Source organism: Anabrus simplex, chromosome 10, assembly GCF_040414725.1.
Source record: "Anabrus simplex isolate iqAnaSimp1 chromosome 10, ASM4041472v1, whole genome shotgun sequence".
NCBI lineage: Eukaryota > Metazoa > Arthropoda > Insecta > Orthoptera > Tettigoniidae > Anabrus > Anabrus simplex.
Window position 1 is genome coordinate 60,534,246 of NC_090274.1, and position 26,451 is coordinate 60,560,696.

Below are 26,451 nucleotides of genomic sequence, written 5' to 3' on the forward strand. Positions count from 1 at the left end.
TAATTCAAAGTATGGGTCACGAGCCTCAACTTCACCATGTATTATATAAGCTACGAGACTCTATCATGAACATACTAGCATGATTACTTTACTCCAATGGAATTGTCGAAGTGCCGCCTCTAAAAGACATGAGTTACAAATTTTGCTGAATGAAACACGAGCTCATTTTATCTGTTTACAAGAAACGTGGTTTCAACCACATTTCATTTTTCGATTACGAGGTTATCAAGTTTTCCGACATGATGGTAACGGCTTTGATGGAGTTGCCACATGTGTTCATACTTCCTTATCAGTTACACATTTCTCTTTACAATATATCATCCCGCACACTTATGCTGTAGGAATAGTACACCATAATACCTATTTCATCAACATCTATTGCCCTCCCCACATTTACATTACTCAGAATCAATGGACGCATTTTATCCAACAATTTGACACATTTCCACATCTTTTTCTTCTCGGTGATTTTAATTGCCACCACACTGAATGGGGATGTATGGTGGATACAATCAAAGGTTCCAATTTACTTACTACTTCAACTCATCAGAATTTGTTTCTTTTAAATGACGGCTCCCCGACCCGCTTAACTTCGCCTGGATCTCCACCCAGCGCCGTAGACCTTACTTTCTGCCGCACCACTATGGCCCCTGTCACCACCTGGCATACATTATCTGATACTCACACTAGTGACCATTTCCCAATTCTCATCACATATGGTATTCACCCACCACATTCCCAGTTTCAGACACCCTCCTGTATAAGTAACGTCCGATCTTATAAAAACTTCAATGTTTCTAACTATCAATCATACCTCAATTATATCTTGCAGCAGAAACATAAATCCCCTCTTTCCTTTTCCCTCTTACTCCCTTATTTAACCCAGTATTTAAACATGTTTCATCCGTGCCGACCATTAAAAGTGACGACCCATCCACAGGAATACGAACTAAAATGGTGGGACAAAGAATGTCACGATCTTATTCATAAGCGCAAACAATTATTCAAACAATATCGCCAATCGATGACGCAGCAGCATTATTTTCAATTGCGAAACCATATCGCGAAAACAAAACTCGTCTTTAATGCAAAAAAGCGAAAAGCTTGGCAATCTTTTATTTCTCAATTAACTCCACAGCTTCCAGCAACGAAATTTTGGAACGCGATCCGCATGATCACGAGAACTTTCCAATACCAAACTTCTTCTGCTTATCCGCGACAAGTTCTAGAAGATTTTTTATACACCCTTGCCCCTGTTACCGTAAATCCATTCTTTCTACCCACCTCACAGAATAATTCTTGTTCTTTTATTTCCCTTTTGAATCCAATTACATATAATGAATTACACTCTGTATTATGTACCGTCAATAGCTCATCACCAGGACCTGATGCAATTACTTTTCAAATGCTCAAGGCCTTACCCCCATGTCCAAATTTATTTACTTAAATATTATAATAGTATTTTAGAGACATTACATGTACCAGCATCATGGAACGAGTTTTTCATCACACCCATCCTGAAACCAACAAAACGACCTACTGAACCTGACAATTTCCGAGGCATAGTTCTGGGATCGTGTATACGCAAAGTTTTTTGTAAAATCCTTATGAAACGAATGGCGTGGATATTGGAATATCACTCGCTATTACCCAAGTATCAGTTTGCCTTTCGACGGTGTTATAGTACACAAGACCCTATCATTATTTTCTTACTCGACATCTTATTAGCAAAATGGCGGAAACAATCTATCGTAGCAGTCTTTTTGGATATTAAAGGTGCCTATGATGCTGTGTTATTGCATATTCTCTGGGAGAAATTATTTAGTGCTGGATTCCCCATCCAATTCATTTCTATTTTAAATCAACTATTTACTAACCGCCGGCTAACTATTAAATCTCCCCAACACACAATTGATAGCCGTTACACATCACAAGGTTTACCACAGGGATCGATACTCAGTGGAATTTTGTTTGCCCTTTACATGAAAGAGCTCGAATCTCTTGTGCTACCACACGCCCGTATTCTAGCTTACGCGGATGATTATGTTATTTATTGTGCTGACTCCCACATTGACCTTTGTAGAGACACAATATCTCGGGTTTTACATTTAGTCTTTCAGTGGCTAACGGCCCATGGACTTTCCCTTTCTATACCTAAATGTGCAGCGATGATCTTTACACATAAACGAACCTTTGATAAAAGCCCCATTAACTTTGACACCTATAGCATTCCCTTGGTTTCACAACACTTATATTTAGGAATATATAGCGATCAAAAACTCACATGGCAAACTCATATACGACACCTTATTAGGATATCTGATCGTTATATCACCATTTTACGAACGGTAACGAAACGTGCATGGGGTGCTTACCCCTTGACAGCACTACAGCTATATCATGCAACCATTCGGTCCATACTTGATTATAGCGCCCATATTATTGATTTAACCTCTAAACATAGTTTATTAGCGTTGGATCGTCTCCAATTTTCAGCACTACGTATCAGTGTGGGTGCCCTCCGCACAACACCAACTAATGCTTTATTAGTAGAAACTACGGAAGAACCACTGTACATTCGCAGGATAAAACTTTTCCAAAAATTCCTACTTAAACATATTAGTAGAACGAACTCCCTTATTGTCCCTAAATTACAATTATTATATGAATATTATCAACAGCGTCCTCCTCCCAATCATCGGTATCCCGCCATATATATGGCTTATGCTGAAATCCACCATCTTACTGAGACTATATTTCGTACACCACGTGTTAATACGTATTCATACCACTATGATATTCAAACATTCCGTCCTTCTATTATCATTGCCCCTTCTGATGCATCAAACCAATCAATGTCTGCACCTTATCCCACATTATATGCTCATAAGAAATTTAAAAGTCCCATAACTACACCAGATTACCACCTATTTACCGATGGGTCAAAATCAAATACTGGAGTCGGAGCAGCATTTTACGATCCACAACTACTCATTAGCTTTAAATATCCGTTACCTAATAATTTAACTATTTTTACAGCAGAATTATATGCCATATACCAAGCCCTCGTATATGTTCAACAGTTGCAATCCGAAAAAATAAATATATTCAGCGATTCTCAAAGTGTTTTACAAGCTCTGCATTCACTCGCCCCTCATACAAATACATATGTCTACGAAGTCAAGTCTCTTCTATTTCGACTTGAAACATCCGGTTTTGTTATAACGCTAATATGGATTAAAGGGCATAATCGGCACGTAAGCAACGATATGGCCGATATAGCAGCGAAAGACGCCAGTGTAGATACCGCGAATATATTACAAATCAAAATTCCGATTCCCGACTTCTTTCCACATATCAAAACTGCAGCTCAACACACATGGTGCACACAATGGCGATTATCTGCTCGTACGAAAGGCCAACATTACTATCATATTCAACCGAGTATTCCCACTCTGCCGTGGTTTGCAAATGGTACGTATACACGACGTCACATTACCAATATTATCCGACTACGTTTTAATCATGCCTTAACCCCAGTATATTTAACTCGATTTCACATTACGAACGACCCAACTTGTTCCTGTGGAGAATCTGAGGGCGATAGTGACCACCTGTTTTTTCATTGCCCCCAATATGCACATCACCAGACCATTTTAATGCAGAAATTACTCAAAGTCCAAGTATCTTTCCCTACACGACTTTCAGTTTTGTTGCACCAACCTTCGCCTACGATCATTACTATTTTAAACGAGTACCTTGATAACACTCACATCAAATTGTAATTATGATTTAGTTTTTCAGTTGTTTTGTTCCGACATGTTTGTGAGGTGGCACTTCTAAATGTCCATGGTGAGTAGATACTGTCTCAAGGTTTTTAATACTTTCCGATCTTGTACAGTGTAACACGTTACTCCTATTCCAGCTTATTAAATTCTTTGTGTCCCTGCTCAGTACCGAATGTAATACCTCCATGAACCTCCTCATACCCGATATAATTTTTCTTCTTTAAGTGCATCTATCTACGTGTGATCATGCTAAAATTGGGCATTAGTGATGTAATCGTGTGCTTTTGGTGATATAAGTGTAATATATTAATGATCTTGTGACTGGGAAAGAAATTTTTGAATCCCAAATAAATATCCGCAAGACAAGACAAGTGTTGTGGCTGGGTGAAATAATAGAGCCTATAACCTCTCCAACAACAACAACAACAACAACACAACACCACTGGAAACAAAGATGGCTGTCATAAATATATCATTCTACTTCATATCAGTAATTATTACCAATATTGCCCACAAATTCACCAAAAATGCTACATTTCGGGACCTAAAAATCTTTAAAATGGTGTGCTGAACACATGTGAGTAATTTTCAATACAATTTTTTTTTTTTTTTTTCCAGTCCCGTACTTCTTTACATTCTTTTTCGACCCCGACGGTATTGCAACACACGAGGTCTTGGGAGTTTTTCATTTTCACGCCCTTCGTGGCCCTTGTCTTCCTTTGGCTGATACCTTCATTTTTCGAAGTGTCAGATCCCTTCCATTCTTTTCTATGATTAGTGTTATGTAGAGGATGGTTGCCTAGTTGTACTTCCTTTTAAAACAATAATCACCACCACCACCAACAACAACAACAAACATTTGTTCAGTCCAACGTGTGGGAGCATTCCACAAGGATTCCTTTTTGGTAGCCCAGTGACATATAGAATTTCAATTTACAATATGTAGACTTGGACCTTTTGTTTGATCATTTTCATGAAGCTTCTGTAGTAGAAATAATGATAACAGCAATTAGAGTTAAGTAAATGTTTGTGACAAGTTTGAACAGATTAAGAGCTTACAAAGTGAATGCATGCATATAATTCGATAAAACTTTTGGTACCCGGTGGGCGGAAGTTAGGTTAGAGATCCAACATACCTCATATTTTCTTTCACTAAATTTACAATGCTACCAGTATTATTATTATTGTTTATCGATACGGCCACCTGTGGGCCACGTTTACACAATCCTCCTCCTGTCACGCAGACTGATACCTTTCTCTTTACACTTTCACCGAAGATTCTTGAGTCTTTGACTTCTTCTTGCTCGCTCTTCCACCGAGATGTTCCGTGGTTTCGCATGTTGCTCTTCAGAAGCATCCCTTATTCCTGCAGTCTTCTTCCTAAATGATGTCCTTTCTTTTATATCCTCCTCCTTGATATCTATTTCTGCCATGTCATGCTACCAGTATTATTCTTATTATTCTGCTTTTCCCACACTGGTGGGATCACGGGTGCGAATTGTCACAGATGTGGATGTGGCTCGGTTTTACAGACAGATGCCCACCTTCCTGACACCAACCCTATGTTGAGGAATGTACTATTCGCGCACCTTTTAGTGATAGATGGACACCCTAGTGCTGAATCGGTCGACCTCGGTTATCTTCGAGATTAGTATTGGCAAACTTTGAAACACAAACTATGAATCACTTATGCATCGCTGTGCGACATCTGGCATACACTTTACGTACTAGTACTGTTGTTGTTTACACAGCAAAGCCAAACTATACAATTCATGCTAGGAACAAGATTCGCGTCGAGAAATGTTATATAATGTGTGTGTGACACAGTTGTTTGCTTAAGATAATAAAGGTTTAGAAAATTCATATCGATCAATCATATTATTGATTCAATTCAGATTTCATTTCCATACAGTATTACCAGAACTGGGAGAGCTTCCTCCTTACTCCTCAGTCCCGGACAAAAATCTATCACTAAAAGGTGTGCGAATAGTAATCACTGTTATATGTTTCTGTGGAGTGAATATGAAGAGGACAGTGTTGAGCCAAACATAAACAACCAGTCCCAAAGCCATAGGAATTAACTGTTCATTCATAGTGTATAAGTGACATCGCTGGTTTGCTACTCTAATAAGAATTCTCCCGTTTTCATGGCAGTGGGCCTTCTCTTTTAATTGCACAAAAGTGAGAACTTCCACTTCTTGCTTTGATTGGTCATTGAAAGTGTGCTGTGGTCTTCCTCTGTGTTTCCTGCCCTTCAGTCTTCCTTCTGTTATGTCTTTTAATAAGCCTCCATATCGCAGCGTGTGCTCAATCCAGGCCAGTCATCTTTCACAAAGTTGCCCAAGGAGTACTCTTCTTTCACAAACTCGATCGAGTACCTCCGCATTTGTGATTCGATCTGTCCAAGGGACCTTTAGCAGGCATCTCCAACACTACATTTCAAATGCCCGAATACGACTAGTCAAGCTGGCATTCAGCGTCTACGTTTCTCCACACTATAACCACACTGACCAAACAAATATTTTAATAAATCGCTTCCTCAGTTCTAGGCTCAAGGCACTGTTGGTGCCGCACCTTGACATCTTGGTGACAGTAGCCATCCTCAGATATTATACTGCCCAAGTATTTAAAGGAAGATACCGCCCTTGCTGGCGAGTTGTAGTGTTTACAGTGCACTATGTCTCCTGGTATGGGCTATATCAAATTTGTTACTTTCATTGACCTGTCTCAGTCTCATCCTTGGCTTTGACAATATGAAAGTGACTGAGGTATGAGTGATGCTAGTAATACCATTCCTTATGCAGCCAGTCCCTGTTATGAATGGTGTGAAAATATCGCTCGTAGGGTTGGTTGGTGCATGCATTTCAGTGGGCTTGGCAGACTGATATGTAATAGCACCGGCCGGCTCGGTGAGGAAAGCAACGGGAAACTACCTTACTCCTCATTTCCCTAGTACGCCTCTTCAGTGACACCTAGGCTATTTCTGATAGCTGTTGGCGAAGCTGCAGAGGATCAAACCAGCCTTCGGGCTGAATACCCAACATACACCCGTTTGAGTGCCACACCATGAATGGAAATGTTGGCATCTTTCCTTGATTTACTTGAATTAATTTACTTAAGTAACTGACTTAACCATGCGCAGTTAAAATCTCTGGACGGATTTTGAACCCAGAGCCCTCTGAATTGAAGGCCAGTACGCTGACCATTCAGCCAGGGAGCTGGACAATGCTACCGGTATTCTTCTTCTTCTTCTTCTTCGTCTTTTCCCGCTCATGCGGGGTCGACGTTTTTGACAAGTCTTTTCCATTTTCCTCGGTCCCAAATGGTGTTTTCATTTAACTGCTTTTCTGCGAAGTCTTCTCGCACACAGTCCATCCATCTTCTTCTAGGTCTGCCTCTCTCCCTCCTGCCCTTCACCTCCAAGTCAAGCACTCTTCTTGCTACATAGTTCTCATCCCTGCGCTTAATGTGACCATACCAGAGCAACCGCCTTTCTTGAACTTTCTGTGATGCTTGAGTAACCTTAACACTGCCTCGTATGAAGCTGTTCTTGATATGGTCTTTCCTAGTAACACCACACATCCATCGTAGCATTTTCATTTCGGCTACATCCAACCGCTTATTTTGCGATTGTACTATTGGCCAAGTTTCTGCACCGTATATCATGGCAGGTCTCACCGCACTTTTGTAGACACTCCCTTTCACTTGGACATTTAGTCTCCTGTCGCAGAGGACACCAGACAGCCTTTTCCAATTTAACCAGGCAGCCTGAATTCGGTGTGTAATTTCCAGATCTAGATTGCCATCATCAGATACAGTTGATCCAAGGTACTTGAAACAATTACTTGCGAGGAGTTTATTTCCATCCATTTTCACACTATAATTTCCCTTTCCACCGAGGCACAAGTATTCTGTCTTATTCCGGCTGATTTTAAGACCTCTATCCTCCAGTGCTTTTTTCCAGTGTTCTAGTTTAAGTTCAAGTTGTTCTCTATTAGTGCTGCATAGTACGATGTCATCTGCAAATAGCATGCACCAAGGAGCTGGATCTCTAAGACTTTCAGAGAGAACATCCATTATCAGATTAAAGATATAAGGACTCAGCGCAGATCCTTGATGGAGACCAACTTCAACTGGAATGGTTTCCGTTAGCCCTACACTGCTTCTAACTTGCGTCTTTGACCCATGATACATGTCCTGAATGATGCGCACATACTTCTCTGGTACTCCCTTGGATCTCATGCATCTCCATACTTCTTGGCGGGGCACACGATCATAAGCCTTCTCTAAATCAATAAACACCATATGTAATTCTTTCCTCTTTTCTCTGTGTCTTTCCATGAGCTGTCTTAGAGAAAAAAATGGCATCTATGGTTCCTTTCCCTGGCATAAATCCAAATTGTTCTTCTGCTATTATTGTCTCCTGCCTAAGCCTACTTTCAATGACTTTTTCCCAGATTTTCATAGTGTGCGACATGAGTTTTATTCCTCTGTAATTTGCACAATCCTGAATGTCCCCCTTTTCTTTAAAAATGGGGATTATGGTACTCTTCCGCCACTCATTGGGCATTATTTCCTGTTGGAATATTTGTTGGAATAGGTTTAACAACATATTTATTCCCTCTTCTCCCAGGCATTTCCAGACCTCTACAGGGATTTCATCGGGGCCCGTTGCTTTTCCACTTTTCATTTTCTTCATAGCAGTTTCAACCTCTATCCTGCATATGTCAGTGGTTACATTATAATTTGGAATGCCATCTTCAAACACAAGCCGTTCATTCTCCTCATTAAGAAGCTTTTTAAAATACTCCTCCCATCTCTTCTTAATTAGGTTCTCATCTTGAATTACCATTCCTTGTTCATTCTTCATTTGCTTGATGTGTGTTAGATCTTTTGATGCTACATCCTGTGCCTTAGCAATTCTGAAGAGCTTTGCCTCGCCCTCTTTGGTCCCTAAATTTTCGTAGACTTCATTCCATGCCAATGCCTTTGCTCTTCCAACAGCTCTTTTCGCAGCTTTATTAGCTTGTCTGTAGTGTTCTCTATCTTCGGCTATTCCAGATTCTTCCCAGGCTTTCTTGGCTTGTTTTTTCATCTTGATCGCATTCTGGACCTCATCATTCCACCACCATGTTTCTTTATCAAGTGGAGCGCCTTTACCAGATGTCATACCGAGAACTTCCATACCAACTTTCCTGATAGCTTCAGCGTTTACTGTCCACCATTTCTGAACACCTTCTACTAACTGTGCTTCTTGGATCACCTTTTCCTTGAATTCACTTCTCAAAATTGGATCTTCTAACCTCCACCATTTGATTCTTGGAGTCATTTTCCTTACTGCTCTCTTCTTCATCCCTGTGCATACATAATCAAGCACTAGCACTCTGTGTTGTGGAGCTACGTCTTCCCCTAGTATGACTTTGCAGTCCTTTACCTCCTTCAGATGCATTCTTCTACACAAGAGGAAATCTATTCGGCTTTCCCGTCCTCCACTTTTGTATGTCCATAGATGCCTCTCGCTTTTCTGGAAGAAGGTGTTACAAATCGCCAGATCTGAAGCCAAGGCAAAATTTATCACTCTCTCACCCTCTTCATTTCTTGTATCAAATCCCCAACCTCCATGCACTCTTCTCAATGTTTCTCCTTCCATACTGGTTCCAACGTGACCATTCAGATCTCCACCTAAGAATACTTTTTCATTTGCTGGTATGCTGGAAAGTTCTTCTTCCAGGTCTCTCCAGAAATCATCCTTTTCTTCCTCTTCACAACCAACTTGTGGAGCATAAGCAGTTATAATTGTGAACTCTTCCCCAAGGCACAGCTTCACAGCTACCGGTATTGTATTAATTATTTTAAGAAGTTGTTTCTATCATGATAGGTGCAATGGAAGTGCTACGCGGAATATCGTGTCTAGTACCTACACAAATGTAAATGTAGAAAGTGCTGCAGGTATCCTATCAACAACACTATAGATCTAAATTAACTTTCAACCTATTAGGCCGTGTTACATACATATAGTACGTGGTGAAGAGATGTTAAGTACAGAACAAAAATGGCCAACCGGACACCAGTGGGATCCGAACCAACCACCTCCCGATTTCGTGTCACTTGCTCTACCATTGGACTATGGTGGCCTAGGTTATATTTGTTCTGTTGGAAAGGATCTAAGCACACTACAACCTATTAGATTGTGGGTGGTTTTGCACTGCAGATAGAAAAATACAAATACAATACACAAAAATGGTTGGCTGGACACCCCTGTTATGGTGAGGGATGAAAAGAGGGGTAAGAACCGGTCTAGAAGACAGCCAGGTGCGACCTGCACACCAGTTGTTACCAAGCAGTGGGAATGAAAGCAAGTTAAGATATCAGAATGGTCTAAAGGTGAATTATCGTGCAGTTATCCACTACAGTTTTGCTCGTGGATTAACTGTTGACCAGTGCCTGGAGGAAATTACTCCTGTGCTGGGGAATGACTGTCCACATCGGACAACAATTTTCCGCTGGTTCAAAGAATTCCAGAGGGGAAATTTTGGGGTTGAAGACGATCCTCGTTCTGGGCGACCGTCTGAATCAGTGACTGAGGAAAACATTGAAGCTGTGAGGAAAATGTTGCAGCAAGAGAGGCGGTTGACATATCAGCAGGTTGAAGAGACCCTCCACATCCCTGCACCAGCTATTCATTCAGTTCTGCATGATCATCTCCATGTTAGGAAGGTTTGTTCCCTTTGGGTGCCCCATACACTTTCAGAGGAACAAAGGGCACATCGAGTGAAATGGTGCCAAAAAATGCTAAAACAGTTTGAAAATGGGACTTCGCGTAATGTCAATAGCATCGTTACAGGTGACGAAACTTGGCTTTATTATTATGATGTCACAACAAAATCCCAGAACAAGGTGTTGCTGTTTGAAGATGAGGATACTCCTGTGACTGTGTGAAAGTCAAGGTCGGTGAAGAAGATGATTGCAGTATTCTTCACTAAACGGGGCATGCTGACTCGGGTTCTAGAAACACAAAGGACAGTTACTGCGAAGTGGTACAGTGAGACTTGTCTGCCTCAGGTCATCTAGGCTCTCAAGCAGCTCCGTCCAAGGCCACGGCTCAACACTTGGCTCTTGCATCATGACAATGCTTCAGTGCTAATGTAACAATGGATTTTCTTGCCAGATCAGGGTTGACTGTGCTTGATCACCCTCCTTACAGTCCTGATCTTGCCCCATGTGACTTCGCACTCTTCCCAGAAATGAAGATGAAGCTGAAAGGGCGGCATTTTGCATTCGACGAGGAGCTTCTGGCAGCATGGGATCAAGAGAGTGAAAATGTAACCGAAGAAAAGTGACAGAGTTGGTTCAGTGACTGTTTTTGACGTATGGAGAAGTGTATTGAGTGTGGTGGAAATTATTTTGAAAAAGTCTAAAGCGTTCACTCATTGTAAAACTTTCCTAGTGCCATTTTTAGTAAACAGAGTGTCTAGCAGTTCCAACTTCTACAACCTCGTAAGACATCTACTTTGGGATAACAAAGTGCCCATGAGAGCCAAGATGACTCTATAAGTCATACTTAGTGCCCATGCTCACATAAAGTCTTGAAACATGTACACTGAAAGAGAGAGAAGTTAGTAAATTGCAAGCATGTGAAATGAAGTTCCGACAAACTACCCTCCAAATTACTGTACACACAAGGAACGATGACTTCAGAGTGGAACTGGAAGTGGACTCGATAGAAAAGAAGCTAAGGGTGGACATGTAAAGCGAATGCGTAGCACAAAAACACAAGGTGCATGCCTAGAAAGAAGGGTTCAGAGAAGAAAACCAGTGGGAAGACCTAGGAAGAGATGTGGAGGGAATTAGGAGTCAGTGGTAAGAGAGGAGGCATTTCTGGACAGACAACGATGGCAAAGACTCGTTCAGCACCACCTTACTTGGCATGCTGGAGGGTTCAATGATGATGATGGTTGGTAATCTTGATTACTACAAATAAGCACTGGTGTGTTTTTTTTATATATATACAGGAATGCTTTCTTTCTTTTTTTTTAAATTTTTTTTACAGGTATGTTATATTGTTATAGATGATATAATTAGCACTCGGCAGACTGAAAAGCTTTAGTTACAGATCTACGTACCAGCTGTGGTCCTGATCGGCTTCACCGTTCTACAGGTTTTGTAGGTGTTCCTATGAAACAGAGTCTTGTTGAATTGATATTCTGAATCAGTGAAATCAAATATAGATTCCCGACTGAGAAAATAAATTTTGATTGAGATTCTAGTTGTATTGTTCCGTCTTGCATGCTACATCTCTTCTATCATTTTTCTAAAGCCACATATATCTCTGTTGTTGTCCTAGCTTCATTGTTCTAAGAATGGCATGTAGGCTAGGCTTTAAGAAGAAATGGAAAATATTAAGAATTTTCAGAGTGGGTGGTACTTTAGACATTCCTAGAAATAAAATAATATATTAACACTGATGCTTTTACGGCCTGTACTTGTAGACATGATTTGGGCCTTTGGGTTTATGCCGTGTCAAGAAACAAGGTGAAACTCGTTACGTTTTGCAGAGAACTTTGCTCCATGTCTTCAGTAGAACAGTCGTGATTTTCTTCTGAAGACGCAGAGAAAAGGTCTCTGCGAAACTTTGAGTTTCACCTTGTTTTGTTGACATGACATAACCCCAAAAGCCCAAATCTATATATATAAAATAACTTGACCTGACTGACTGACTGACTGATTCATCATCGCCAAGCCAAAACTACTGGACATAAAGAAATGAAATTTTGGGAATATATTCATATTAAGATGTAGATGTTCGCTAAGAGAGGATTTTTGGATATTCCGTCGCCAAGGGGGTGAAAAGGGGGGTGAAATTATAAAATGAGTGTATCTATATCTCAAAACTTTAAAAGTTTACAGATGTAAAAATTGGTATTTAGAATCTTCTTTAAAAATAAGGAAACATGTATTTCTTTGTTTTCAGAAAATCCCAATAGGAGGGGAGAAAAATGGTGAAAAAGGGGTTGAATGCCTTTAATCAGGATACCGGTACTCATATCTCAATAACTGAAGATATTACAGACCTGAAAATTGGTGTTTGGGGTCTCCCTTAAAAATAAAGAAACACGTATTTTTTGTTTTTGGAAAATCCAATTAATGGGGGGGGGGGGGTGAAAAGGGGGTGAATTTTTAAAATGAGTGTATGTATATCTCAAAACGTTTTAAAGTTTATAGATGTAAAAATTGGTATTTAGAATCTCCTTTAAAAATAAAGAAACACGTATTTTTTGTTTCTGGAAAATCCCAATAGGAAGGGTAGAAAAGGGTGAATAAATTGGTTGAATGCCTTTAAAGAGGCTACTTATATTTCAGAACCTGAAGATATTACAGACTTGAAAATTGGTATTTAGGATCTACTTTAAAAATAAAGAAACAGGTATTTTTTTGTTTTTGAAAAATCCAAATAATGGGGGGTGAAAAGGGGGGTGAATTTTTAAAATGAGTGTGTCTACATTTTAAAACTTTAAAAGTTTACAGATGTAAAAATTGGTACTTAGAATCTCCTTTAAAAATAAAGGAACACGTATTTTTTTTGTTTTCCGTAAATCCCAATAGAAGGGGTGTAAAAGGGCGAATAATGGGTTGAATGCCTTTAATGAGGATACATATATCTCAGAAACTGAATATATTACAGAACTGAAAATTTGTATATGGGATGTCCTTTAAAAATAAAGAAACATTTTTTTTGTTTTTGGCGGTTAAACAGGAGTGACATTTTGGGGTGAATGTTTTTAAAGACTACATCTACAGAATATCTGAGAAACGTAAAATGTTACAGACGTAAAAAATGGGTATTTGGAATCTCCTGTAAATGTAAAGAAACATAGGTGATTTGTTTTTGGATACTCCACTTAAGGGGAACTAAAAAGGGGTGAAATTCAAAAATGAGAATTTCTACAGTATATCTCAAAAAACTTAACATGTTACAGAAGTGAAAAATGGTACTTTTTATCTCTATTAAGAATAAAGAAACGTGTATTTTTAGTTTTCGGAAATACCACTTGGGTGGAGGGGGGGGGGAGTAAAAGTGACTGAAAATGGTGCTGAATTCTTTTAATTACGCTACTGATGTCTCAAAAATGAAGATGTTACAGACGAGAAATTTGATATTTGGAATCTGCTTTAAAAGTAATGAAACACGTATTCTTGGAAAATCCAATGAGGGGGGGGGGGGGGGGGAAGAATTGAAAAGTTAATAGACTTAATTGTATGAGAATACATACATCTAATAAAAACTATACAGACATGAAAATTGGTATTTGGACCTCCTTTGAAAACAAAGAAAAACGCGTTTTCGGGGGGAGGGGGAAACCATCTTGGGGGCGGGAGTGAAAAGGAGTTGAATTCCTTTCATGAGGACACATACATCAAAAACTGAAGAAGTTAGAGTCGTAATAATTGGTATTTAGAAGATCCGTTACTATTAAAGAAACAAGTTTTTTTTTGCCGGAATATTCACTTGGGGGAGGGGAGTGTGAAAAAAAGCGAAAAAAAGTTAATTATTTTTATGGGGATACTTATATCTCAAAAGTGAAGGTAATAGACGTGAACATTGATGTTTGGAATCTCCTTTAAAGAAATAGGCCTTCTTTTAATTTTTCTTTTTGGGGTGGGGTAAATAAACTTAACGGCAGTGGGGTGTAAAAGGAGGTGAGACCAATGATTTTACTGTTCATAATGTACTTATAAGGAGCCTCCGTTGCTCAGGCAGCAGCGCGCCGGCCTCTCACAGCTGGGTTCCGTGGTTCAAATCCCGGTCACTTCATGTGACATTCGTGCTGGACAAAACGGAGGCGGGACAGGTTTTTCTCCGGATACTCCGGTTTTCCCTGTCATCATTCATTCCAGCAACACTGTCCAATATTTCATTTCATTCGTCATTCAACGATCATTGCCCCAGAGGTGTGCTTCGGCAGCCGGCACAATTCCTATTGTCGCCGCTAGATGGGGCTTTATTCATTCCATTCCTGACCCTGTCGAATGACTCCAAACAGGCTGTAGATTTTTGATGTACTTATTCTGATCATAAACCGATCATTTAAATCTTTCCTGGGTTCGTTTTCAACAGCCATCTTTTCCTTCGGTGAACGTTCTTAGATTACAGTAGATTCTCCTGACATATAAATAAAAATTTAAACACATTTGAAATAAACAATAGGAATGAGATTGCCCGTCAAATTGTTCACCTCTGTAATAAGGCCAGTAATGCACAGAAGTATGTCATTCGTATCGCCAGAAATCCCGCACACTTGCCTACGCGCGACAATGGTGCTGGTCACATTGTCAAGAATGACAATGGCAGCAGATGTAATTTACCGCCAAGTAGCGGTCTTACATCTTGCTGTGGGGTCCAGAACATCTATAATCATAATAATAATAATAATAATAATAATGTTCTGGACCGTCGTCAAATGTGCGGACCGCGCTGGAAACGGGCCCTGGACGGGTAATGACTAAGAATGCAGTCTGGCCGCGGGTTCAGTACCGCCTAGGCACCCAAGACGACACCACGCCTGATCTCCTGAAGGATTTGATCCATAATAAAAATGCTTATAGGGAAAGATGGCAAAGATTTAGGGACCCAACTGACCGGGTGGAATACTTGGAACTAGCCCGGGAAGTACGAAATCGATTGCTGGAAAGAAAGATTGAAAAATGGGAGGATACTTTCCGTAATCTATTAGAAAACGAGTCAGATCGCGAATTTTGGCGGATTCTCGCAGAAAACGAGTCAGATCGCGAATTTTGGCGGATTGTATATCTAAAACAATAAGCATTCAATTATAAATTTCAGTATAATACCGTAGCGAAGCACGGGTATCTTGCTAGTCATGTATAAAAGAACATATGTCTGATAATAGTGTAAAACGTTTTGTACAGGGTGAGCAAAATAAAACTGGTCCAGAAAATATTATCTTTTAAGACTGACGCAGAATTGAGCCTTGTTAATGAATAGAACTGTCCATCATAGGAAATGCTGGAAACACTGATTTCAGTGCACCATTCGATTGCTGTCACATGTCTGCACATGCGTTTTAATCGGTATTGAAATCTGTTATTTACAATAACAAAGTTTTGTTATAATCCACCTGTTCAATACATTATAATATCTTCATGTTCGTAAATAATGACTTAAGAACTATTAAACCATTTTGCACAAACTTAAACTTACACTACTAGAATATCATAAAATACAGAAACTTTGGAGACATGCCTTAATAACAAGGGCTTAATAGGAGAGATACATTAAAATTGTGGAAGAATGAGTTGTTCTAAAATATTTAAAACAAGTACCATGTCTAAAATCTTAGAAAGACGTGGAATTTAATCTTAAGAGCAAAATTTGAACATTTCTTTGCATTGAGATCTGGTGAAAAAGTTTTATAACCGTTAAGGATAAGAGTCTATAAAGAATCAAAGATCTCGTCAATTTGATAATTGAACTTGTGACAGGATGAATGTTGGTCTTCATGAAATTTAAATGCTTATTGTCATTTGACCTTGATGAATGGTGTTGAATAATACGCTCTTGTTGACGTCAGTGACTGTACGTTGAAATAATGGAATTAATAAGGCATGATTGAAAGGGACGTAAATCGATGATCGTAGTTAAAAGTTGTTAAGTAGTTTATCTTATATGTCTGTAACAAGAAAAGGAATCTTGTAAGTAATTGGAAGTTGTGTTGCTAGTTAAGAGTGTGCTTCTAGAAATTTCACTTACCCCTTATGCCTTATTAATTCCATTATTTCAATGTACAAAAATGCCTTATTAATTCCATTATACTCAACATACAAAATGCCTTATTAATTCCATTATATTCAACGTACAAATGCCTTATTAATTCCATTATTCAACGTACAGTCACTGACGTCAACAAGGGCATATTATTCAACAGCATTCACCGAGGTCAAATGACAACAAGCATTTAAATTTCATGAAGACCAACATTCATCCTGTCACAAGTTCAATTATCAAATTGATGAGATCTTTGATTCTTTATAGACTCTTATCCTCAAGGGATATAAAACTTTTTTACCAGATCTCAATCCAAAGAAATGTTCAAATTTAACTCTTAAGATTGAATGTCACGTCTTTCTAAGATTTTAGACATGGTACTTGTTTTAATATTTTAGAATAACTCATTCTTCCACAATTTTAATGTATCTCTCCTATTAAGCCCATGTTATTAAAGCATGTCTCCAAAGATTCTGTATTTTGTGATATTCTAGTAGAGTAAATTTAAGTTTGTGCAAAATGGTTTAATAGTTCTTAAGTCATTATTTATGAATATAACCATTCTTCGAGATTCAGATTTGGCTGATGATGCTCTGTAAGGGAGCAAAATATGTTCCACATATAACTTTTTAATTAATGAAGATATTTTAAATGTAACAACATTATAATGTATTGAACAGGTGGATTATAATAAAACTTTGTTATTCTTGCGAGTATGACGCTGTGTCATTACGTGTGAGTCAGTGAGAGGAGCAGGCATGTTTAGTGACCAGTTGAATGAAACACAAAATGGTGCTCTTGATAAAAATGCATGTGTTCTTGATCGAGTGTTATACGAAGGACGATTCGTGGAAAACCTGTGCAGAACAGTTTGCGGAAGAGTTTAAGGCTGGAAGTGTTTTGGCAAAACCTCCAGCAGAGTTGCAATGCAAAAAGTAATGGTGGAAAAATGGCGTGAAACGGGCTCTATAGTGAATAAAAACCATAACTAAACTTATGCGAAAAGAGTTCGAACACCAGAAAAAAATTGCTCGAGTGAAGGAAAGCCTGGAACGAAGTCCGACGAAATCTCAATGCCGTTTATCTGTGCGAGTGGGAATTAAGAGATCGTTGTGTCAAAATATTATCAAAAAGGACTTGCATCTGTATCCTTACAAATTTACTGTTGTGCATGCATTAGAAAATCCAGACGAAATTTCGCGGGTTGAGTTTTGCCGATGGCTTCTACGTGAGTGGAGTCGGAGTCGGGACTTTTGGATCATCAGTTTTTCATTTCTTCAGATGAGGCCATTTCCAGCATCTTCTATGATGTTCATTAACAAGGGTCAATCCCATGTCATTTCCAATGTAAATATTTTTCGGGCCAGTTTTACTTTTTCCACCCTATACATGGATTATTTATGATATCTAATAACTAATATTTTTTTTGCGTTGTTGTAGGTCAGCCAGTCTTCTCTCAGTTGCTTGCAGAATAGACTTTGGAACCTCCAGGTTGGTGTGAAGTTTTAATGTTATGGTGAGTACTTGCAAAATTATAAGTTGTTTTATAAAACATTAAGAACCTTCAGTAGTAGGCAGTTCTTAAGACATTCTTAGAATAAAAGAGAATGGATCTGATATTTGGTATAAGAGTCCCTTACAAGGATTTTTTATTTTTGGTTTATTACAGGTCAACAAGTCTTCTCTTAGTTGCCAGCAGAATGGACTTTGGAACCTCCAGATTGGTGAAGTTTTAATTGTTAGGTGAGTGCTTGTAAATTGTATTTTATTAAACATTAAGAAATTAGAGGATGGTACTTAAGCCATTACTAGAAATAGAAGTACAGTCGAAACCGGTATAGCAACTCCAAAGGGACCCTTGATTAACGGTCGTTATTCAATCAATCAATCAATACTGATCTGCATTTAGGGCAGTCGCCCAGGTGGCAGATTCCCTATCTGTTGCTTTCCTAACCTTTTCCTAAATGATTTCAAAGAAATTGGAAATTTATTGAACATCTCCCTTGGTAAGTTATTCCAATCCCTAACTCCCCTTCCTATAAATGAATATTTGCCCCAGTTTGTCCTCTTGAATTCCAACTTTATCTTCATATTGTGATCTTTCCTACTTTTATAAATGCCATTCAAACTTATTCGTCTACTAATGTCATTCCACGCCATCTCTCCGCTGACAGCTCGGAACATACCACTTAGTCAAGCAGCTCTTCTTCTTTCTCTCAATTCTTCCCAACCCAAACATTGCAACATTTTTGTAACGCTACTCTTTTGTCGGAAATCACCCAGAACAAATTGAGCTGCTTTTCTTTGGATTTTTTCCAGTTCTTGAATCAGGTAATCCTGGTGAGGGTCCCATACACTGGAACCATACTCTAGTTGGGGTCTTACCAGAGACTTATATGCACTCTCCTTTACATCCTTACTACAACCCCTAAACACCCTCATAACCATGTGCAGAGATCTGTACCCTTTATTTACAATCCCATTTATGTGATTACCCCAATAAAGATCTTTCCTTATATTAACACCTAGATACTTACAATGATCCCCAAAAGGAACTTTCTCCCCATTAACGCAGTAATTAAAACTGAGAAGACTATTGGTGATGTGTAAGCAATAAATTTCCTGGTTGGGCCCATATTCATGGATATGACTTACTTTTTACAAAAAACTTAAGTTAATTATCCACCTAACCAATACAGTTTACTCTCAGACAGTACTAGTTTTGACCATACATAGCGGTCATTCTCGGCTATTTAGAATAGGACATAGTTTACTATTTGCTTTACGTCGCACCGACACAGATAGGTCTTATAACGACAATGGGATAGGGAGGGCCTAGGAGTGGGAAGGAAGCGGCCGTGACCTTAATTAAGGTACAGCCCCAGCATTTGCCTGGTGTGAAAATGGGAAACCACACTAAACCATCTTCAGGGCTGCCGACAGTGGGGTTCGAACCCACTATCTCCCGGATGCAAGCTCACAGCTGCGCAACACTAACCGCACGGCCAACTCGCCCGGTTAGGACATAGTGACTACATAAACAAGGGGCCGGAGGGTGTGTGTGTTGAACCTCCTGAGTTAAAGATATAAATACAAACACTTAAAATACACTAGTGTTCACCCTAAACGTCCACACATAGACATTTGATGAATGGTAAAGTGGATTTGAATAAAAACTAGTAGGTCACAAGATTAATGACACTTAAAATGATTTAAAAAACTGCATGTGTGTCGAAGAAATGATGACGTAAAAGAGCCATTGTCTGTTAGTAGTCCCGTCATGGATCATAGTAAAATATGCATTACAAGAAAATATCACAGTATTGATGCAAATAAAATTGATTAATTGTTGATGTGCCTGTCACTGCCGTACCACTGAAGGAACAATCTTCTTTTGTTACAATAAATGAAGGATATTTCGGAGTTATGGAAGTAAGTCCATCCATCCATAAGGGTGTTAATAGGGGGATATCCTTTGAGGTTACAATGTTGCACCCAGCACCATTGTCAGTGTCGACTACAGCTTCGAATTTGTTGTGTGATAGTCGCACAAACTTCTTTTTGTGGCAAAAAATGTCATATAGGCCTATCTAAGTTTTATGCTGGGCACTTACATGGTTAATGAACAGAATAAAGTTAATACTTCAAAAACATAAGTGAAAGGAATAGTGTATTCATTTGCAATACAGTATTTGTGGAGTGGGACTGAAACAAAATTTTTATTATAATGTTTCCACACTAAGTACAGCAATATGATGTCAGCAAAATATAAAATAATAAGTGAGGGAAGACATTCTTGAGGATTAAAAGACCTAGAGGAAGGACTGGACAGATTAGAAAAAAGAGGCAGGAGATATGGGTCTGAGAGTGAATAACACCAAAACTCAGTATTTGTTTTCATCTAGGAGGAGCATAGTTACGGAAGATAAACATAAAATAAACTATGAGAGGTGTGAAAAGTGCTGGTGACGAAAGATAATGACATGAAAGAAGAAATAAAAGCCAAGGATTGCTGCAGGTAATATTGCTTACTTACCTTTAATGAAAGTGTTCAGATCATGCAGCAGTAGCAAAAGACTGAAGCTGACAGTTTATCGAACGGTAATACGATCAGTGGTAACTCGTGGTTCTGAAACATGCACAATGACCAGAGCAGATGAAGAACTGCTGAACAGATGGGAGAGAAAAATACTGAGAAAGATTTTTGGTCTGGTGAATGAAGGTGAACAGTGGAGAATAAGGAAGACAGAGAACTGGAAGAGCTCTATGGACATCCAAATATTCTATCTAAAAAGGAAGACCTCGAAAAAAATAGCTGCATGATGTGGAGGAGGATTGAAAGATGGGAATAAGAAGATGGAGAAAGTGTGCTGAAGATCGTAAAGATTGGGCTACAATTGTCAGAGAGGTCAAGGCCATGCATGGGCTGAAGCGCCGAGGAATAAGTAAGTGAGGAAAGAGGCAGCAACAATGTAAATTGATCAGAAATGTCGGACACAGTCTTGGCTTATAAATAAATGAGATGTTCTCTCTGTCCTTTCAAATTGTAGCAATCATTGAGTGTGATACACACAATTCCTTTGTAATGCTGACGTTTGTTTTCCAGTTTTGTAATCACCAAATTATATAAGGTCCTCAGGCCTTTTCAGTCGTGAAATTACCAGCATTTCACCCCAGTGTAGCACTGGGCTCATCAGTTGGATTGCTACACCTTTCCAAGATGCTGTTGGCTAGTGCACCTTTGTGAGCTTACAAATGTACTGTGTTTAACATTTGCAATCGATGAAATTAAATTATCGTTTTCTTCTGGGAACTTAATTTTTGATATAAAGGACAAAGGCAGGCATTTATACAAGTGGAGGTACATGCTTCCCCTAGTGCACCGTCACTGCAGACACCCGCGTGTGACTGTGGAGCTGCACGACAAACCATACATCATATTGTCAGAGAATGTGAAACGCTGGCATACACAGGCAGCAAAGTGGATTTCGTGATGGCAACTCCAGAAGCAATACAATGGATCAGTGATCTTGACATTCAGTTGTAGGGAGCCTTTTCTTGTTCATTGTTTTCTTGTTATGTAAATATGTATATAATTTATATCAGAACCCAGCTTGATTGTTTGGGCCATACGCTAAATAAAACTGCATTGTCCTACATAAGAGGCTTGCAGTGGTGTCTCAACGGCGCAGTAGCCACCAGCGTCTTGGAAAGATGTACGAAGCATGTTTTTTAAGTAAGTACCGTTTTCAAATATGGCCGCTGCAGAACTTCGGTCGCCGTTCAGATCATGCGCACTTATTACGTACATCTGTACGCCAGTCACAAATGCCATTATGGAAGCGTTTGCTCGTATTTACATTTGTTTGTGCGTATTGAAAATGCCTCTGACAATTAACGGTCCCGCCGAGTGTGAAGTACGTTCTGTGATTCGTTTTCTAAATGAAAAAGCTGTTGAAAGAAATTCATCAGCAGATTATTGAACTGTATGGAGAACACACTATGAGCAATGAAATGTTAAGAAAATTGGTTAGAGCATTTAAAGAAGGTCATACTAATGTCCACGACGAGAAGCGTAGTGGGCGACCGTCTGTCATTACTGAAGACTTGATGACTACCACTTGTTCCTGCACTTGAAAAGGCACGTAGGAGATCAGCGCCATGGCGATGATGACGATCTATAAACGACCGTGTTGCAGTGGCTGGCACATCAAGCGTCAGATTTCTATGGAGGATGCAGTTCAGAAGCTGGTTTCATGATATGACAAGTGCTGTAATATGCTTGGAACTTATGTTGAGAATTAGTTTAAGGTACAGGCTTATATATACAAAAAATAATTATTTGACAAATTGCGTTACTTTTTTTTTCTATATCAAAAGGGTACTTACTTTAAAAACATGCCTCGTAGAAATCCAACTGATGAGCCCACTGCTACACTGGGGCAAAACTCTGGTAATTTCACGATTGAAAAGTCCTAAAGAGCCTAGTGTTTTTAACATTTGCAATCGATGAAGTTAAATTACGGTTTCCTTGTGGGAACTTAACTTTGATCATATTTTTTGTGACTTTTCTTCAATATTAAATACTTTCCCTTTCGTTTGTGACATTTTCAAAGCAATGCTTGCCTTGATTATTTAACAGAAAGACTGGTTTGTTATCTACCAACTACTGAAAACAAGAGTGTGAAAATAAGCTTTACGTTGTTGTCAGCAGTCCCCAAACCCATAACAAACAAAACTAAACACTAGACGTTATAGTGCATACATTTCTCCGAAAATGTGATAAAAATATGCCGTTTTATACAATATGTCATAATAAGCTATGTTGTGCTAAGGGATTTTTTAAGTACAGTGCTTATATAGGAATTAGATGGGACCATTAGATTTCGCCATTATATCGAATACATGATGACATTCCTTGACATTGAAAAGGCATATGACAGTGTCCCTAGGACTGAAGTTTGGGACAGTCTGGTGCAAAAAGGAATTGGACAGGGATTGATAAAAATGAGCATGGCAATGTACAAGGAATGTTGTAGTTGTGTGCAAACACGAGTTGGCAGGACAAGTTGGTTCAAAATCACTAGTGGGCTGAGACAGGAAAATGTTCTATCGCCAATGTGTTTACAATGGTAATGGCTGACATCAAGAGAACAGTAGAAGCAGCATTTGGAGGAAGACATATGAACATGTTGTTATTTGCAGATGATATTGTGATTTGGGGAGAAGAGGACATGAATGATCAAGAACAGTTGGATGTGGTGAATGAGAAGATCGAAGAATGTGGATTGAAAATAAATGTAGAAAAGAGTAAAACTCTTTATGACTAGAGATTAGGAAGAAGGGAAAGGTCAGATTAGACTTGCAGACAAGCCCCTGGAAGTAGTGGAGATGTTCAAATACCTGGGGAGTGATTTAATGGAGAACGCTCGACTGGATGCTGAAATTAGTAAGAGGATTCAAGCTAGAAGCTGTTTCTATCATACTGTAAGAAAAATGTTGTTGGACAAAGATGTGCCAATGGAAGCAAAGGAAACTATGTACAAGATGTATTACATACCCATAACAACCTACGGAGCAGAAACTTGGACAGTGACAAAGAAGGATGAGAGTCGAATACAGGAACCTAAATTAAGTTCTTGAGGAGTATGATACGGAAGAGTAGAAGAGACAAAATAAGGAATGAGAAAATCTGGGAAGAAATTGGAGTGGAAAAAATGAATGATAGAATAGAGAAGAGCAGTTGAGATGGTTTGGGCTCATAAAACGAATGAGTGATGAAAGTATGCCAAGAAAGGTGATGGAAATGCAAATGCAAGGAAGGAGAGGCCACGGATGACCACGATTGAGATGGAAGGACACAATCCAACGCAGTATTAGAGAAAGAAACCTGGACTGGGACACGGTGTTGGAGGAGGAGAGGTGGAAAGACCGAATAAAGTGGAGAGGAATCATATTTGCCCCTACCCAGGCTACAGCTGAATGATGATTATGATGATGATGATGATGATGATGATAATGATGGTCGAATACATCGTTAAAAGCAAATAGACACATACCCACCAATTAGAGGTTATACAGTATAGGCCTACATCAACACCATGATGAAAATATTACCATATCAACACAAGTAATTCGTTACTGGAAAGATTTTAATATTTTACGTTAACTTATTTATCTCTTTTAATTGTGAATGTGTATTCATATAGTTTTATCCTAAGATTATATTTCCAAAGAAGACAAGCTACTCATACAACCAAGGACATAAGTATAAATAACTATATTTTAACCATGACACATAAGTGCCAATGAACACTATTTGTCAGTAAATGTTATGTTTTTCTAACTGGTAATTACAGGGTCGAAACTAGTCCCTTATATCTATTGAAGATATTTGGTATTTAATCAAATGGTATTGAATAGGTGGACCTCCCTTCCTCTGTTTGATAAAAGCAATGTCACACCGAGCTCGATAGCTGCAAATGGAAATTCCAAGCTCCCATGGAGGGAATTAGATTCCTTTCCACCAATAGAGCATATCAAAAATTAGATGGATGGCCCCTCCGGCGCTTGCTCCATTAACCAGCGTTCCGTCTTAGGTCTGACACCAGACTCTTCAGAGTGGGATGTGTCAGACCCCACCCACTGACGCTGGGGTGTATGCAGGTGAACCTATCAGAAGCCCACCCATGAAGCACAGTCTGATAACTGCATACGGGAGATAAAACTCCACAATGGAACCAATGCCCGCCTAGCAATTCCAAATGGAAATTCCAAGCTCCCATGGAGGGAATTAGATTCCTTTCCACCAATAGAGCATATCAAAAATTAGATGGATGGCCCCTCCGGCGCTTGCTCCATTAACCAGCGTTCCGTCTTAGGTCTGACACCAGACTCTTCAGAGTGGGATGTGTCAGACCCCACCCACTGACGCTGGGGTGTATGCAGGTGAACCTATCAGAAGCCCACCCATGAAGCACAGTCTGATAACTGCATACGGGAGATAAAACTCCACAATGGAACCAATGCCCGCCTAGCAATTCCAAATGGAAATTCCAAGCTCCCATGGAGGGAATTAGATTCCTTTCCACCAATAGAGCATATCAAAAATTAGATGGATGGCCCCTCCGGCGCTTGCTCCATTATCTCCCGTATGCAGTTATCAGACTGTGCTTCATGGGTGGGCTTCTGATAGGTTCACCTGCATACACCCCAGCGTCAGTGGGTGGGGTCTGACACATCCCACTCTGAAGAGTCTGGTGTCAGACCTAAGACGGAACGCTGGTTAATGGAGCAAGCGCCGGAGGGGCCATCCATCTAATTCTCGATAGCTGCAGTCGCTTAAGTGCGGCCAGTATCCAGTAATTGGGAGATAGTGAGTTCGAGCCCCACTGTTGGCAGTCCTGAAGATGGTTTTCCGTGGTTTCCCATTTTCACATCAGGCAAATGCCGGGGCTGTACCTTAATTAAGGCCACGGCCGCTTCCTTCCAATTCCTAGGCCTTTTCTATCCCATCGTCGCCGCAAGACATATCTGTGTTGGTGCGACGTAAAGCAAAAAAAAAAGCAATGTCACATTAAACGGTTGTGACTACTTAAATCTGCAATATAGTGTGAAACACCCTTATATGTTTCTTTTTTTTTTCTCTCGAAGAGCACTGAGGCTTAACTGATATTTCTTGGGTTATAGGTCAGCCAGTCTTCTCTCATTTGCCAACAGAATGGACTTGGAACCTCCAGATTGGTGTTTTAAAATTATGGTGAGTACTTCTTCATTGCACTTCATTAAATTGTTAATGGCCTGTGATTCTTGAAACAGTGTTGAGAAAACTGTTGTTTGTATACAAACAGTCCTTGGTTGTTATTGATGTTTGCACCTGATCAGGAATTATGGAGAGCTATATATTGACTGTGTCACAAATATAGCTTGAACACAGGTGACCTGTAAAAAACTGTCTCATTAATATAGTCATCATCATTTAACCTTCCAGGATATTTTGGATGCAAAAAATTTTCTGCAAGAACAGGAGAGTTTATCATACAGGAGAGATTCAATAGGAGGGGGAGTATGCATGCTGGTGAAAGATGAATTTGTAAGTTACAAAAAAGTTAAGAATGAGAAACACAAAATTCTAGGTGTAAGGCTCATCTCTAAAATGAATAGGCAACTTGATACTTTTGGGGTGTACAGACCTGGAAGGTGTGATGCTCACTCAGAATTATTTGATAAAATAATCAGCTATGTCGGGAACGACACAGAAAGGTACTTGTTTATCACGAATGATCTCAAATGTTAACTGGGAAGGTAATGCGAATGATGGAAAGCATCAAAGTAACAAATGATAACTAAGTTAATCTGCGAAGGACAGAAAGCAGAAAT

At 39.3% G+C, this 26,451-nt stretch overlaps 1 long non-coding RNA gene across 1 annotated transcript in view; it reads left to right on the top strand.

The window, feature by feature from the left end:
• The first annotated feature begins 4,237 nt into the window (after positions 1-4,237).
• The window catches only part of LOC136882270 (uncharacterized), a 40,027-nt gene continuing 17,813 nt past the window's right edge, over positions 4,238-26,451 (top strand). Inside the window, exons 1-4 of the long non-coding RNA XR_010861125.2 lie at positions 4,238-4,365; positions 18,013-18,088; positions 18,242-18,315; positions 25,762-25,831. This is a non-coding gene — a long non-coding RNA (uncharacterized lncRNA). The remainder of the gene's footprint in view (positions 4,366-18,012; positions 18,089-18,241; positions 18,316-25,761; positions 25,832-26,451) is intronic.